Source organism: Lolium perenne, chromosome 2 (genome assembly GCF_019359855.2).
Source record: "Lolium perenne isolate Kyuss_39 chromosome 2, Kyuss_2.0, whole genome shotgun sequence".
In the NCBI taxonomy this organism is placed as follows: Eukaryota; Viridiplantae; Streptophyta; class Magnoliopsida; order Poales; family Poaceae; genus Lolium; species Lolium perenne.
The window spans coordinates 181,443,799-181,461,176 of record NC_067245.2 but is presented as its reverse complement, the minus strand read 5'-3'; the positions used below and the strand labels follow the sequence as shown (position 1 = coordinate 181,461,176).

Genomic DNA, 17,378 nt, shown 5'->3' with positions numbered 1-17,378 from the left:
CAATAGTTTTTAGTTTTTCGATTTTTCAAATTATTATGGATTTTCAGATATATAGGAAAAATAAAACAAGACAAAAATAAACTAGAGAAAATGAAATGAAATAAAAGCAGCGAGAGAGGTGTAGTGTACTCCCCAGGTGAACTTATAAGTAGAGCTATGCTCCCTGGCAACGGCGCCAGAAAATAGTCTTGATGGACCACAAGTATAGGGGATCGCAACAGTCTTCGAGGGAAGTAAAACTCAAATTTGTTGATTCGACACAAGGGGAGCCAAAGAATACTTATAAGCCTTGACAGCGGAGTGGTCAATTCAGCTGCACCTGGAAAAGCACTAGCAACAGGGTGATGTGAAAGCAGTGGTAATATGATGTGGCGCCAGAAAATAGTTGGTACTACTTTGATGGCGTGTTGACAGGGAAATGTGATGCGATAGTAATATGAGAGCAATAGTAACGTAGCAGTAACACAGAGGAGATGGCACTGGAAAACATCCCAGCGCGCAGTTGATTGAAAATCAATGATGATAAAATAAAGGACCGGGGTTCCCGACGATCTACACTAGTGGTAACACTCCAGATAACAAGTGTTGGGTGAACAAATTACAGCTGGGCTATTGACAGAATTGAATTTAGCATTAAGAAAAAATATCCAGTCTATTAATATTGTAGGCATGTTTTCCATATATAGTCATATGTGCTCGCAATGAGAAACTTGTATAACATCTTTTGTCCTACCAGCCCGTTTGCAGCGGAGCCTCAAGGGAAACTACTCATAATTAAGGTACTCCTTTTAATAGAGAACCGGAGCAAAGTATTAACACTTGGTGAAAACATGTGATCCTCATAACAAAGCCATCCCCTCCGGTTATACCAATTCGAGATCACATTGGGGCCTCGGGTTCCGGACAAAGACATGAGCATACAATTTGTAGATACAATCTAAGCAACAATTATAGAGCCTAGATCTAAGATCATTCCACTCGTGCACTAGTGACAAGCATTAAACATAACAATATTGCAGCAACAAATACTTCACAAACTTATAAGATATACTGAACATAATAATGAATCCATCGGATCCCAACAAACACAACACCGATTACATCATATGGATGTCAATCATGTAAGGCAGCTCATGAGATCATTGTATTGAAGCACATGGGAGAGAGTACCTTCTAGCTACAGTCAAGAACCCATAGTCCCCGCGGGAACTACTCACAAACCATCATGGAGTCGAAGTGGAGGCGGTGGAGTCGATGGCCATGGCTCTGGGGGCACTTCCCCGTCCCGGCAGGGTGCCGGAACAGAGATTTATGTCCCCCGAAACTTGGTTTCGGCGATGATGGCGGCTACGGAAAATTTTCGTGGATGGAGGGTGATATGTTGTAAAGTTTTTAGGTTAGAGGGGTCTTATAGGCGAAGAGGCGACGCGAAGGGGTGCACGAGGCCACCATACCACCCCCAGGCGCGGGCCAGGGCTGGCCGCGCTTGGGCCTGGTATGGGTGGCCTATAGCCTCCCTCCGGCTCTCCTTCTGGCTCCCGAGGTCTTCTGGTATATTAGAATTTCTGTGATTTTTCTAGAATTTTCCGAGCACTTTCAGTTTTGGACATTTTCTGCAATAAACAGACATAATAAACAAGATCTGGCACTGTGCCACTTGTTAATAGGTTAGTCCAATAAATATCATAAAATGATGCAAAGTGCACATAAAACACAGAGGAATTGGTTAAAACAAGCATGGAGCATCAAAAATTATAGATACGTTTGCAACGTATCACAAATCTAGTACTCCATCTGGTCCATATTAATGACCTCACCTATCTTGGTTCATATGTACTCCCTCCGTGCATGTATGTTTGGTTGCCCTTTTCTTACTCCATCAGTGCATGCATATTTGGTTGCCCTTTTCTTTAATTCATCTACTTTATTTTGCATCTAGTCTAGGTTTTAGTGTGTAGGTTCACTCTTTTTAGTTTGAATGTAGTCCACTCTAAAAATATCTAGTTAAATCTAGAAGAAAATCTCGATGTTAATGTACGATAAATTCACACCGTCGTAATAAATCGAGAAAACAAAGTAGGGCCAACAAAGTATAGCAGAATAGGGATATATAATAGGTAGATAATAAGCTGCATGTAACAACCCAACTTTTGAGCATTTATTTAAAAATTTGGAACGCAAATTTTTGGGCCAACAAAAACTTTTTATGTTTTCAACCTTGCATGCATATAGTTGATCTTTCCTTTGATTTTAGAATGTGTGTGTGTTCTTGTGAAAAATTACATTTGTGTGTAAACCCCAAAGATCCCTATCTTCATGTGACCCCTTTTTATTTCTAGCTTTAATCTAATTAATCATGACACAAACCCTTGGAGCATCTCACCTTTCTCTCTATTTACTTGTGTGATAAAAATTTCTACTCCTCACCAAACCTTAAAACCCTCTTCTTATGTGCAACCCTTCTCAAATCTGGTTTTAGTTAGTTAACCCATGCCAAAAACCCTAAAGCAGGTAATCACATTTGATGTAGTCATGATCTTCCAAGATCATAATTCTCTCAAAATTCCCTCCACCCTTTATTTTTCACCTTTTCTTCAAATAATATTCTAAAAATTTCTCTAGTCTTGTGCCAACTACCGCATTCCATTTTTCATCATTTTCTTGACCTATATCACTTCATATTGATCGTGGCAAAGATCCCAAAATGTGCCTTTGAGCAGGCTTGGTCACATAGACCATGTGCTAGCAATCTTGTCCCTCCCACTTATTCTTCCTTTTCCTTTTTAACATTATTTCCCTCACATTTTTTTTCTCACTCTCCCCACCCATACACACTTGGTGACCATTTTGGCTTGCTAAATACATTTGGCCGGCCATGCTTTCCTCCCTTCTCATCTCTCCCTTTTGTCTTGTCCCACTTTGGAAAAGTGTGAGCCGACCATGCCATATATCCATGCATGTGTGTGTGCTCCAAAATTCTCTCCCCCTCTCTCTCTCCCCACATCTGCACACTTGTGCTTGCATGCCTTTACCCATCCGAATAGAGTAAAGAAGTGGAGAGAAGAGGAGGGCCGGGGCATGGTGATCACATGCATGTTTCCATCCATGTCGAGCCAGGCCACCTCTCTGAAATCTGCCACCCTCCGTCTCACTTTACCCTGCTACCTCCCCTCACACCTGCACCCTCTCCCTGTCCCCTACTCCTCCTAGCTCCTCTTCCGTCCTTTCTCCACCAAGGCCACCCGCATGGTGCCAATGCCTCTCTCACTTTTGCTGCTGCCCGTGCACGCCCTGGCAGTAGCAGCTGACACTCCCTGCACTCCATCTCTGCTCAGACGGACCCCAGCGAGAGCCTCATGCAGCCCTTCTTGCCCTTGCATGACCGTGCACCCCAGCTGCCCGTGGTGACCACGTCACCCGGAGCATGTCCAAAACACGCACCCCACGCCCTACCCCGGTGCCCTGTGAATGACGCGCGGTGGACGAGGAGACCTCCACCAGCTCTCCCACGCTCGCCCTGCTGCCTCCCTTCCCTCCCCCTGTGCACACGCGTCCGAGCTCACCGCAGACGTTTCATCGAACAGCTGGCAGGCCCGACGCGACGAGACCTTGCACGCCAGGCCCGCACGCTCCCAACGTCGGCGCCCCTCCAAAACCCCCTCACGCGCGTACAGATGCTTCCCTCACCGCCAGGGCTCGCCAATCATCACCGAGGAGTTCTCCCGTGGTCGATCTGGTCTGTGTCCACGGTGCACCGCGGGCAGTCGCTGTTAGCACGCACCCGAGCCTCTGTGCGTGCTTATAATCCCTCCAAGCCCGTCTCCCACTCTCACACATACCTATCCTTCCTCTCAGAACAGCCCGCTCCTCTATTTCCCGTCGGCAAAGAAGAACCGAGCGAGTTCATATCGTCCGGCCGTCGTCGCGGACATGGCCGCTGCTCCCCTCCGTCTCTCTCTGAGGACCCAGTCCCTGTTCTCTCTCTCTCTGCACCACCGCCTTACCTTTACGCGCCTAACCTGGCCCCTTTTTCCTTCCAGGAGACCGCCGCCTCGTCCCGTTTCGTCGCCGCCTTCCCGGTCAGTAGCACACCGCGCTCTCTGTAGCCGCAGAGCTCGCTCTCGCCGCCGCCGAGCACGTCCAGGACGTCGTGATCGAGCCGCCGGCCTCGCTGCAACTTCCTCCGCGTCACCTCCGTCGCCCGGTGTCCTCGCGGTGAGCCTCCTTTCCTCCTCCGTCGCTGCTCCACGGCCGCGCCGCCGTTCTTTGGTTAACGCCGAAGGACGCGACGTGGGCCGTCGGATGCCCATCGATCGGATGCATGCAGCCTGGGCATGCATGGCCATCAGGCCAGCGGGCCCCGCCGCGGGCCGTTCAAGCCAGTTACTTCCCGCGCGTCCACAGGTGGAGCTGGGCTGCCCAGCGGCTGATCCGAGCCGGATCTGGGCCGCGCCCCCACTTCCGGCCCACTGTCCCCTTTTTCTTTAATATGGAAAATCCTGCCAGAAACTACTGCCTAGCTTTTAAATCGCCGTAAATTCATAAAACGTCCAAAATTGATGATTCAAAATTCTGGAGGCTTTTTAACAATATCCCTACCTCAGGAGATTTCATGCATGTGATTTTGTGCTGTGAATATGTGCTGATAAATAAGAACCTAAAAGGTATCTGGTTGTGTATTTTATTTATTGTGTTAGATTTATAAACCCTTTCTGCATGAGGATAATTTTGTTGTGAAGTAGATGTAAGTAGCTTTATTTTGGCACTAGACTCACATGCAGAAGCTTCTTGGATTTTGTTTGGTTAGCAAATTAAAATTGGACCAGAGAGCTGTTCACTGATTTTTAAATTGAAAACTATAAATGTTTTTGACACAAAACCAAGTGCTACTTGTAGACATATCTATATGGTAATTTGGTGCCAAAGGAAATATTTTTCAGAGTTGTAGATTAATTTTAAGGATTTTATTACTGAAACATTACACCTTTTCAGTATATGATTTTTGTAAAATCACTCACAAATCCTAAAAATGCCAAACCAGTGGGGTTAGCTCACATTTGGTATTAGCTATCCATGGGTATGATTGGTTTTTGTTGGTGATGCTCTGATACTGGTGTGGCTAGCTAATTGTGTGCTCTGGTTTCTGTCTCATTTAAATTGTCTAAATTATTTAAAAAATTATTTGCAAGTGATTCTTGTGCAAGTGTGTTATACATTTTGTTAGCTTTCAGTAGGTATACTGCCTGTATTTTTGCGACTCACAGAAAGATTTAGACCATTTAAATGGTTCTTAAGTCATTTCTGGAATTGTAAAAATCATATCTTTTGTTTTAAAAATCATAAATTAGTGAAACCACTTTCAGTAGCTTGCATTTGTAAACATTTACATACTGTGATTTTACCAAATTTTTGTGTGCAGTATTCTGGAATGGTTTGTTGATTCGGTGTGTGCTTGTTTCTTTTTATTTTGCGACGCTAGATTCGAACGCCGCCGGAAATAAAGGAGGAGGTGAATTTGGAGGATTTGCGGAAGAAGGCCAGGGACACTTTGCTGATCAAGGCAAGCCACCTCTTGATGCATGTCTCACCCTAATTATCTTACTCTTGCATTATCACAGGTTTTGTTAAATTGCATGTCTTTTATTTATTTATGTGAGTGGTTCCACCACTCGAAGTTTTATGATTCCACCCTTATGGGTGCAGCCCTCGTGATACCTACAGATCCAACACTTGCTAGAGATATGGTGCTTAACACCTTATCATCCTTGTTGCCGCTTTTCAAAGAAAAGTCGGACTATAGGTTGGGAACCCTCTTTAAAAAGGTTTGAGAAAATGTTTTCCAGAAAAGAAGTGTTTCGAAAACCTTGGAAAGGGGTAGCCCTGCCCAAGCGGGAGTTTATGAAAATGAAAAGGTTTATGGAAAGAGAAATTGCTGGAGGCAAATGGAGAAAAATTGTTTTCAAAAAACTTTGGTGACCATAGTATGAAACCGGACCTAGCCAGTGCAACCACATTACCCTGAAGTGGGAAGGGGCGTAGCATAGTAGTTTGTCTCGCCTTAGTTTGAGTCCTGCAAGTGTAGTGGCAGTCCGACCATGGACGCTTCGACCGGGGTTCTTCCCATGAGAAGGGACGCAACCTATTTGCCTGTTTAGGTACGCGGGGTACAACTTATGAGCTCCCATTGAAATATGCCTAAGTGGTTGGATGGCATTCCGGAGGGTCGAGTGTGCTGGGGACCTTGCTACTCTTGGACAGCCCTCGAACTCTGGTGTTGGGAGGTACAACTCATTCGGCATGTCTTAGGCTAAGGCGAGCAGGCAAAAAACTACGATCGGGTACTTGTCGTGGCATAGGTTGATTATGCAGGGATGATGCCCACACGATGAGTATTCGGATCTTGTGGGGAAAGTGTACAACCTCTGCAGAGTGTAAATCTATTCGAATAGCCGTGTCCACGGTTATGGACATGGGAAAGGCTGTTGCTTGGCATTGAAGGAGTTTTGTTTTACAAAAGTGTTTTCCAAACAGATTTTGGAAATGTACCTGGGAGGTACGGTGGAAAGTTGAAAGTGTTTTGGCTACTCCGATGGCCGGAAATAAAAATGGGCCTTCCTTCCCTATTAGTTTTCAAATAAACTGGTTTTCAAAAAGGTTTTCAACAAAGGCTTATAGATGTCATACTCTCGAGGGGAACCACCTCTCGCTCCTTGTCGCCCTAGTGTAGTGCCTGTTCCTTGCTACTGCCATACTGCATATCCTTTATTTCTCTCTAAGGTGGTTTGCGAGTACATTCAAACGTACTCATTGGCATTGTTTTCCTGGCTATTTACTTGGCCAGACTTTGAAGAGGAGTACCACGAAGAAGAAGAGTACGACGCCGAAGACGCGAACTAGGACGCTCTCCCAGTCAGCCGCCTGTAGTGTAAAGGCCTGACTTGGGTTCCACCGCCGTTTGGAGTCAAGATGTTTCCACTGCTGTTTGTTGAATTACGGCCTTGATGGCCGATGTTGTAAGACTTTCGTAATAATTTTAATTCGGTACTGTAATGGATGTTGTAATCTGATATCAGTTCGGTTATGTATTCACGATGGAATGATCTTGGGATCGTGAAATTGTATGCATAACAGGAGTTCTGGACTGGTAAGTCTGGGGCCCCACAGAGCTGGTATCAGAGCCATCCTGACTGTAGGAGACCTTAGTTAGCATGGGCGTTAGTTAGCAAAATACCACTTTGGTAAAATTATTTACTAAACCTATTTTTCCTAAATACTAGAAGTTTAGCTTCTACATTTCTTACCCTTTCAAAAACTTCTAATTCTTACCTCTCTGATTTCTCACGACTTTGAAAGTTCTTACTCTACTATCTCATCCTCTTCCAAACTTATATATCTGGTGATGTTCCGCAACTCAGACTCACCGGACTCGAGGTATTGAAGACATGACAAGCTCAGTTGATCCAAATAGGATACCCCCAAATATTAGGTGTCCCTTGAAACTAGTCCTACGCGCCATTCACGTAGGGTTGTAGTTTCCGAAGTGTGAGCTTGATTGTTTGGATGTGATTGTTATGTGATGCTATTTTGTGCCTTCGGCACCCCTGCTATGATATGATTTCGTTTTCGCCTACTTTTGCATTGTTGTTTCTGTTTTAAAAACTTTCGATTTTACCAAACCCTCCCCTTTTAGGTGGCTGCCCATCTCCTTGTTCCCCCATTAATATCTGAATCCACCCTTCTTCAGGATGGGTGACACCCGTAGAGGAAGCACCAGCGGATCAGACCAAAACCCCCCTCCACCTCCGGACCCAACCATGGCGCAACTCCTGCGCCTTATGATGAAAGACCGTGAGGCAGCCCGCGCAGAGCGCCAAGCTAACCTTGCTACCCTTCAGCACCTAGCTTAGCTTGCTACCGGAAACGCCAACAACCACAATGGAGGGAACGGAAATGGAGACCCCCATTCTAAGCTGAAGGATTTCCAGAGCACCAACCCTCCCGTCTTCGCCAAGTGCACTGAACCCCTTGACGCCGATGATTGGCTTCGCACCATAGAGAACAACCTGGAGGTCGCCGGAGTCGGCAATGATGAGAAGGTGTTATTCGCCACTCATTTCCTTTCTGGACCTGCCTGTGCTTGGTGGGAAAATGTCAAGGCTATTCAAGCTGAAGGACACGTCATCAACTGGGAACAATTCAAGGCCAAGTTCCGCAAGACCCACATTACGTCGGGACTGATCAAGCTCATGAAGGACAAGTTCATGAATCTGAGGCAAGGAAGCATGTCTGTAGTGGAGTACATGGACAAGTTCACCATTCTGTCCAGGTATGCTGCAGAAGACACGGACACGGAAGAGAAGAAGAAGGACCGCTTTCTGAACGGTCTGCATGATGAAATGCAGAGTATCTTGGTAGCTGTCCCATATCCCGACCTTGAGTCTCTGGTGGATGCTTCCATCATGGTTGAGAGCAAGCGCAAGAATGCGTTTGAGAACCGCAAGCGCAAGGCAATGCTGCTGCAGGGCAGCTCCAGTACTCAGCAACCCCGCAGTCTGCCCCCACCTAGGCCAGCGCCCCATCAGCAGAGAACCTCACCCCCTGCACCACGTCCCAACAACCTCAACCAAAATCCCAACTACAACCGCCAGAACAACACTGGCCGCAAACCCCCCAATGGATGCTACGCCTACGGACACCCGGATCATTACTCTAACGAGTGTCCCAACAAAGTGATTTCCGGACAGCGCCCCAATGCGCCCAAGCCAAATCAAGGAAAATCTCGCACTGCTTCTGGCAGGAACCAGAACCATATGAAACCAGCTAGACCACCTAGAGGACACCTGAACCATGTCAACGCTGAAGAAGCTCAGGAAGCTCCGGATATTGTTCTGGGTACGTTCCTTGTCAACTCAGTACCCGCAAATGTTCTGTTTGATTCCGGAGCCTCACATTCCTTCGTTACCAAGCCTTTTGTGAGAAAAGGAGGTTTAACCCCCACCCCCATGAAGCGACCTATGTTAGTCCAAATCCCTGGATCCACCAGCAAAACCCAAAGTTCATGCAAGGAGGTTCCCATAGAAATTCAAGGAAAGCGTTTTCACGCGGATCTGATCGTATTAGGAGAGCAAGGCTTAGAGGTTATCCTCGGGATGAACTGGATGGTGAAGCATAAGGGTCACATAGATTGTGTTCGTCGAGCCATAACCCTGACTGCTGAGGACGGTGAAGTAGTTGAGCATGTGGCGACCATGCCCTCCTCTAAGGCTTTGTGCAAGAAGAGTGTCGCCAGTCCAGCCCTGCATGAAGTACCCATAGCTTGTGAGTATCCTGAAGTTTTTCCCGATGAGCTGCCCAGTATGCCCCCTGATCGGGATATCGATTTTATCATCGAGCTAGTCCCCGGAACTGCCCCCATCACTCAGCGACCTTACCGGATGAACCCCCAAGAATTAGTCGAGTTGAAGAAGCAGTTGGATGACATGTTGAGGAAAGGGTTGATTCGCCCGAGCGCATCACCCTGGGGATCTCCCGTTATCTTTGTGGATAAGCGGGACGGTACCATCCGCCTGTGCGTGGATTACCAGAAGCTTAATGATGTCACCATTAAGAACAAATACCCCCTCTCGAAGATTGAAGATCTGATTGACCAGATGAATGGAGCCCGAATTTTCTCCAAGATTGATCTCCGAACTGGTTATCATCAACTGAAGGTTCGAGAGTCAGACATTCCCAAGACTGCCTTCACCACACGGTATGGACTTTTTGAATATACCGTGATGTCCTTCGGACTAACCAATGCCCCTGCCTATTTCATGAACCTCATGAACAAGGTGTTCATGAAGTACCTCGACAAGTTCATCGTGGTGTTCATCGACGATATTCTGATCTACTCCAAGAATGAAGAAGAGCATGCTGAACATCTGCGGATAGTTTTGGGAACTCTCAGAGACCATCAGCTTTATGCCAAGTTTAGTAAATGTGAATTTTGGCTGAAAGAGGTAGGATTCCTAGGCCATGTCATATCAGCCGGCGGAGTATCTGTCGACCCCTCCAAGATTCGGTCCATCATGGAGAAGAAAGCCCCTACCAATCAGACCGAAGTCCGCGCCTTTCTAGGACTGGCAGGTTACTACCGTAAGTTCGTTGAAGGATTCTCTAGCATTGCGAGGCCTTTGACGCAGCTGTTAAAGAAGGACAAGAAGTTCGAGTGGACCGACAAATGTGAGGCCAGTTTCCAGGAGCTCAAGAAGAGACTAGTTACAGCCCCCGTCTTGACCATGCCTGATATCACCAAGGATTTTGATGTGTACTGCGATGCATCAAAACTTGGTCTGGGAAGTGTGCTAATGCAAGAAGGCAAAGTGATAGCTTATTTGTCAAGGCAATTTCGACCGCATGAGATGAACTACCCCACGCATGACTTAGAGCTTGCTGCTATAGTTCACGCCCTGAAGACCTGGCGCCACTATCTAGTGGGAAATCGCTGCGAAATCTACACCGACCACAAGAGCTTGAAGTATATTTTCACTCAGCGGGAGCTGAATATGAGGCAAAGTAGATGGATGGAACTTATCAAGGACTACGATCTCGGTATTCATTATCATCCCGGAAAAGCCAACGTCGTAGCTGATGCCCTTAGTCGAGAACCCTGTTCGTTGAACGCCCTGATCAAAATTTCTCAACCCAAGCTATATGAAGAACTTGAGGAGTTTGGCCTCGAACTGGTTAGTCATGGTTTCTTGGCAAATCTTGAGCTGAAGCCTACTTTATTCGATCAAATCAAAGAAGCTCAAGTGGGTCATGAGAGTATTGAAGGAATCAAGCGTAGAATGGATAGGGAGGAAGTTCCAGGTTTTGAAATTGACGCCAAAGGAGTTTTGTGGTACAAAGGACGCCTCTGTGTGCCCAATATTGAAGACCTGAAACAACTCATCTTGAAGGAAGCCCACGACACCCCCTACTCAATCCACCCCGGAGGAACCAAGATGTATCAAGATCTCAAGAAGCAATTTTGGTGGCACGGTATGAAGCGTGAGATAGGCTTTTTCATTGCTTGCTGCGACGTGTGCCAGAAAGTGAAGGCTGAACATCAGCGACCAGCTGGACTACTCCAACCCCTCAAAGTCCCTGAATGGAAATGGGAAGAAGTTGGGATGGATTTCATTACTGGACTTCCTAAATCCCAGCGTGGTCACGACTCCATCTGGGTTATTGTCGATCGGCTTACCAAGGTTGCACATTTCATCCCCGTCAAAGTCAGTTACCACGGAACCAAGTTGGCTGATCTCTACATGTCCCGAATAGTGAGTCTTCATGGAGTTCCTAAGAGAATAGTTTCTGATCATGGCACGCAGTTTACGTCGAGATTTTGGAAGAGCTTTCATGAAACCTTAGGAACCAATTTATCTTTTAGCACTGCCTATCACCCGCAGACCGGTGGCCAAACAGAAAGAGTGAATCAGATTCTTGAAGATATGCTTCGTGCTTGTGTCCTCGCTTACGGAGCAAAATGGGAAGACTGTCTACCCTTCGCAGAATTCTCGTACAACAATAGCTACCAAGCTAGTCTGCAGATGGCCCCCTTCGAAGCCCTATATGGTCGCCGTTGTAGAACCCCTCTCAACTGGTCCGAGACCGGAGATAGTCAAGTTTTTGGACCTGACCATCTTCGTGAAGCCGAAGAACAAGTCCAACTGATCCGTGATCGCCTCAAAGCCGCTCAATCCCGCCAGAAGAGTTATGCTGATTCCAAGCGTCGCGAGCTGACCTTCAATGTTGGAGATCATGCTTATCTTCGTGTCACTCCACTCAAGGGAATGCAGAGATTCCACGTCAAAGGGAAGCTTGCCCCCAGATATATTGGGCCCTTCAAGGTTCTCGCTCGTCGAGGTGAAGTATCTTATCAACTGGAATTGCCTGCCGAATTAGTAGATTTCCATGATGTGTTCCATATCTCTCTACTTCGATGATGTCTCCAAGTGCCCGACAAACCTGAGACATTCAAGAACATCGATTATCGCACCCTCGACCTCAACACCGACTTAACCTATCATGAAGTACCCCTTCGGATTCTGGAAGAAGCTGTTCGTCTCACCCGAAGAAGGAAGATTAAATTCTGTAAAGTCCAGTGGACTAATCACTCCGAGGAGGAAGCCACTTGGGAACGAGAAGATCAACTTCGGAAGGATTTTCCCGCACTCTTTAGTTCTTAGCCACCGAATCTCGAGGACGAGATTCATTTTACGGGGGGAAGGTTTGTAACAACCCAACTTTTGAGCATTTATTTAAAAATTTGGAACGCAAATTTTTGGGCCAACAAAAACTTTTTATGTTTTCAACCTTGCATGCATATAGTTGATCTTTCCTTTGATTTTAGAATGTGTGTTTGTTCTTGTGAAAATTTACATTTGTGTGTAAACCCCAAAGATCCCTATCTTCATGTGACCCCTTTTTATTTCTAGCTTTAATCTAATTAATCATGACACAAACCCTTGGAGCATCTCACCTTTCTCTCTATTTACTTGTGTGATAAAAATTTCTATTCCTCACCAAACCTTAAAACCCTCTTCTTATGTGCAACCCTTCTCAAATCTGGTTTTAGTTATTTAACCCATGCCAAAAACCCTAAAGCAGGTAATCACATTTGATGTAGTCATGATCTTCCAAGATCGTAATTCTCTCAAAATTCCCTCCACCCTTTATTTTTCACCTTTTCTTCAAATAATATTCTAAAAATTTCTCTAGTCTTGTGCCAACTACCGCATTCCATTTTCATCATTTTCTTGACCTATATCACTTCATATTGATCGTGACAAAGATCCCAAAATGTTCCTTTGAGCAGGCTTGGTCACATAGACCATGTGCTAGCAATCTTGTCCCTCCCACTTATTCTTCCTTTTCCTTTTTAACATTATTTCCCTCTCATTTTTTTTCTCACTCTCCCCACCCATACACACTTGGTGACCATTTTGGCTTGCTAAATACATTTGGCCGGCCATGCTTTCCTCCCTTCTCATCTCTCCCTTTTGTCTTGTCCCACTTTGGAAAAGTGTGAGCCAACCATGCCATATATCCATGCATGTGTGTGTGCTCCCAAATTCTCTCCCCCTCTCTCTCTCCCCACATCTGCACACTTGTGCTTGCATGCCTTTACCCATCCGAATAGAGTAAAGAAGTGGAGAGAAGAGGAGGGCCGGGGCATGGTGATCACATGCATGTTTCCATCCATGTCGAGCCAGGCCACCTCTCTGAAATCTGCCACCCTCCGTCTCACTTTACCCTGCTACCTCCCCTCACACCTGCACCCTCTCCCTGTCCCCTACTCCTCCTAGCTCCTCTTTCGTCCTTTCTCCACCAAGGCCACCCGCATGGTGCCAATGCCTCTCTCACTTTTGCTGCTGCCCGTGCACGCCCTGGTAGTAGCAGCTGACACTCCCTGCACTCCATCTCTGCTCAGACGGACCCCAGTGAGAGCCTCATGCAGCCCTTCTTGCCCTTGCATGACCGTGCACCCCAGCTGCCCGTGGTGACCACGTCACCCGGAGCATGTCCAAAACACGCACCCCACGCCCTACCCCAGTGCCCTGTGAACGACGCGTGGTGGACGAGGAGACCTCCACCAGCTCTCCCACGCTCGCCCTGCTGCCTCCCTTCCCTCCCCCTGTGAACACGCGTCCGAGCTCGCCGCAGACGTTTCATCGAACAGCTGGCAGGCCCGACGCGACGAGACCTTGCACGCCAGGCCCGCACGCCCCCAACGTCGGCGCCCCTCCAAAACCCCCTCACGCGTGTACAGATGCTTCCCACACTGCCAGGGCTCGCCAATCATCACCGAGGAGTTCTCCCGTGGTCGATCTGGGCTGTGTCCACGGTGCACCGCGGGCAGTCGCTGTTAGCACGCACCCGAGCCTCTGTGCATCCCTCCAAGCCCGTCTCCCACTCTCACACATACCTCTCCTTCCTCTCAGAACAGCCCGCTCCTCTATTTCCCGTCGGCGAAGAAGAACCGAGCGAGTTCATATCGTCCGGCCGCCGTCGCGGACATGGCCGCTGCTCCCCTCCATCTCTCTCTGAGGACGCCCTCCCTGTTCTCTCTCTCTCTCTGCACCACCGCCTTACCTTTACGCGCCTAACCTGGCCCCTTTTTCCTTCCAGGAGACCGCCGCCTCGTCCCGTTTCGTCGCCGCCTTCCCGGTCAGTAGCACGCCGCGCTCTCTGTAGCCACAGAGCTCGCTCTCGCCGCCGCCGAGCACGTCCAGGACGTCGTGATCGAGCCGCCGGCCTCGCTGCAACTTCCTCCGCGTCACCTCCGTCGCCCGGTGTCCTCGTGGTGAGCCTCCTTTCCTCCTCCGTCGCTGCTCCACGGCCGGGCCGCCGTTCTTTGGTTAACGCCGAAGGACGCGATGTGGGCCATCGGATGCCCATCGATCGGATGCATGCAGCATGGGCATGCATGGCCATCAGGCCAGCGGGCCCCGCCGCGGGCCGTTCAAGCCAGTTACTTCCCGCGCGTCCACGGGTGGAGCTAGGCTGCCCAGCGGCTGATCCGAGCCGGATCTGGGCCGCGCCCCCACTTCCGGCCCACTGTCCCCTTTTTCTTTAATATGGAAAATCCTGCCAGAAACTACTGCCTAGCTTTTAAATCGCCGTAAATTCATAAAACATCCAAAATTGATGATTCAAAATTCTGGAGGCTTTTTAACAATATCCCTACCTCAGGAGATTTCATGCATGTGATTTTGTGCTGTGAATATGTGCTGATAAATAAGAACCTAAAAAGTATCTGGTTGTGTATTTTATTTATTGTGTTAGATTTATAAACCCTTTCTGCATGAGGTTAATTTTTTTGTGAAGTAGATGTAAGTAGCTTTATTTTGGCACTAGACTCACATGCAGAAGCTTCTTGGATTTTGCTTGGTTAGCAAATTAAAATTGGACCAGAGAGCTGTTCACTGATTTTTAAATTGAAAACTATAAATGTTTTTGACACAAAACCAAGTGCTACTGGTAGACATATCTATATGGTAATTTGGTGCCAAAGGAAATATTTTTCAGAGTTGTAGATTAATTTTAAGGATTTTATTACTGAAACATTACACCTTTTCAGTATATGATTTTTGTAAAATCACTCACAAATCCTAAAAATGCCAAACCAGTGGGGTTAGCTCACATTTGGTATTAGCTATCCATGGGTATGATTGGTTTTTGTTGGTGATGCTCTGATACTGGTGTGGCTAGCTAATTGTCTGCTCTAGTTTCTGTCTCATTTAAATTGTCTAAATTATTTAAAAAATTATTTGCAAGTGATTCTTGTGCAAGTGTGTAATACATTTTGTTAGCTCTCAGTAGGTATACTGCATGTATTTTTGCGACTCACAGAAAGATTTAGACCATTTAAATGGTTCTTAAGTCATTTCTGGAATTGTAAAAATCATATCTTTTGTTTTAAAAATCATAAATTAGTGAAACCACTTTCAGTAGCTCGCATTTGTAAACCTTTACATACTGTGATTTTACCAAATTTTTGTGTGCACTATTCTGGAATGGTTTGTTGATTCGGTGTGTGCTTGTTTCTTTTTATTTTGCGACGCTAGATTCGAACGCCGCCGGAAATAAAGGAGGAGGTGAATTTGGAGGATTTGCGGAAGAAGGCCAGGGACACTTTGCTGATCAAGGCAAGCCACCTCTTGATGCATGTCTCACCCTAATTATCTTACTCTTGCATTATCACAGGTTTTGTTAAATTGCATGTCTTTTATTTATTTATGTGAGTGGTTCCACCACTCGAAGTTTTATGATTCCACCCTTATGGGTGCAGCCCTCGTGATACCTACAGATCCAACACTTGCTAGAGATATGGTGCTTAACACCTTATCATCCTTGTCGCCGCTTTTCAAAGAAAAGTCGGACTATAGGTTGGGAACCCTCTTTAAAAAGGTTTGAGAAAATGTTTTCCAGAAAAGAAGTGTTTCGAAAACCTTGGAAAGGGGTAGCCCTGCCCAAGCGGGAGTTTGTGAAAATGAAAAGGTTTATGGAAAGAGAAATTGCTGGAGGCAAGTGGAGAAAAATTGTTTTCGAAAAACTTTGGTGACCATAGTACGAAACCGGACCTAGCCAGTGCAACCACATTACCCTGAAGTGGGAAGGGGCGTAGCGTAGTAGTTTGTCTCGCCTTAGTTTGAGTCCTGCAAGTGTAGTGGCAGTCCGACCATGGACGCTTCGACCGGGGTTCTTCCCATGAGAAGGGACGCAACCTATTTGCCTGTTTAGGTACGCAGGGTACAACTTATGAGCTCCCATTGAAATATGCCTAAGTGGTTGGATGGCATTCCGGAGGGTCCAGTGTGCTGGGGACCTTGCTACTCCTGGACAGCCCTCGGACTCTGGTGTTGGGAGGTACAACTCATTCGGCATGTCTTAGGCTAAGGCGAGCAGGCGAAAAACTACGATCGGGTACTTGTCGTGGCATAGGTTGATTATGCAGGGATGATACCCACATGATGAGTATTCGGATCTTGTGGGGAAAGTGTACAACCTCTGCAGAGTGTAAATCTATTCGAATAGCCGTGTCCACGGTTATGGACATGGGAAAAGCTGTTGCTTGGCATTGAAGGAGTTTTGTTTTACAAAAGTGTTTTCCAAACAGATTTTGGAAATGTACCTGGGAGGTACGGTGGAAAGTTGAAAGTGTTTTGGCTACTCCGATGGCCGGAAATAAAAATGGGCCTTCCTTCCCTATTAGTCTTCAAATAAACTGGTTTTCAAAAAGGTTTTCAACAAAGGCTTATAGATGTCATACTCTCGAGGGGAACCACCTCTCGCTCCTTGTCGCCCTAGTGTAGTGCATGTTCCTTGCTACTGCCATACTGCATATCCTTTATTTCTCTCTAAGGTGGTTTGCGAGTACATTCAAACGTACTCATTGGCATTGTGGTCCTGGCTATTTACTTGGCCAGACTTTGAAGAGGAGTACCACGAAGAAGAAGAGTACGACGCCGAAGACGCGAACTAGGACGCTCTCCCAGTCAGCCGCCTGTAGGGTAAAGGCCTGACTTGGGTTCCACCGCCATTTGGAGTCAAGATGTTTCCGCTGCTGTTTGTTGAATTACGGCCTTGATGGCCGATGTTGTAAGACTTTCGTAATACTTTTAATTCGGTACTGTAATGGATGTTGTAATCTGATATCAGTTCGGTTATGTATTCACGATGGAATGATCTTGGGATCGTGAAATTGTATGCATAACATGAGTTCTGGACTGGTAAGTCCGGGGCCCCACACTGCATACAACAGCCAAAATAATACGTAACAGGTTCTTAGGTTCTTCACAACACCAACATACTAACAACAACAAAATAGAAAGCTGCTTTGCAGCAGCAGC

General features: G+C 46.7%; 1 long non-coding RNA gene across 2 annotated transcripts; it reads left to right on the top strand.

Annotated features, from left to right (window-relative positions):
* The first annotated feature begins 3,739 nt into the window (after positions 1-3,739).
* LOC139835241 (uncharacterized) lies at positions 3,740-6,968 on the top strand. Of its 2 annotated transcripts, XR_011751018.1 has the most exons (4): positions 3,742-3,949; positions 4,041-4,215; positions 5,480-5,560; positions 6,842-6,968. It is a non-coding gene; the product is annotated as an uncharacterized lncRNA (long non-coding RNA). The 2 variants fall into 2 exon arrangements; XR_011751016.1 differs by having other exon boundaries at positions 3,740-4,215.
* The last annotated feature ends 10,410 nt before the right edge of the window (positions 6,969-17,378 follow it).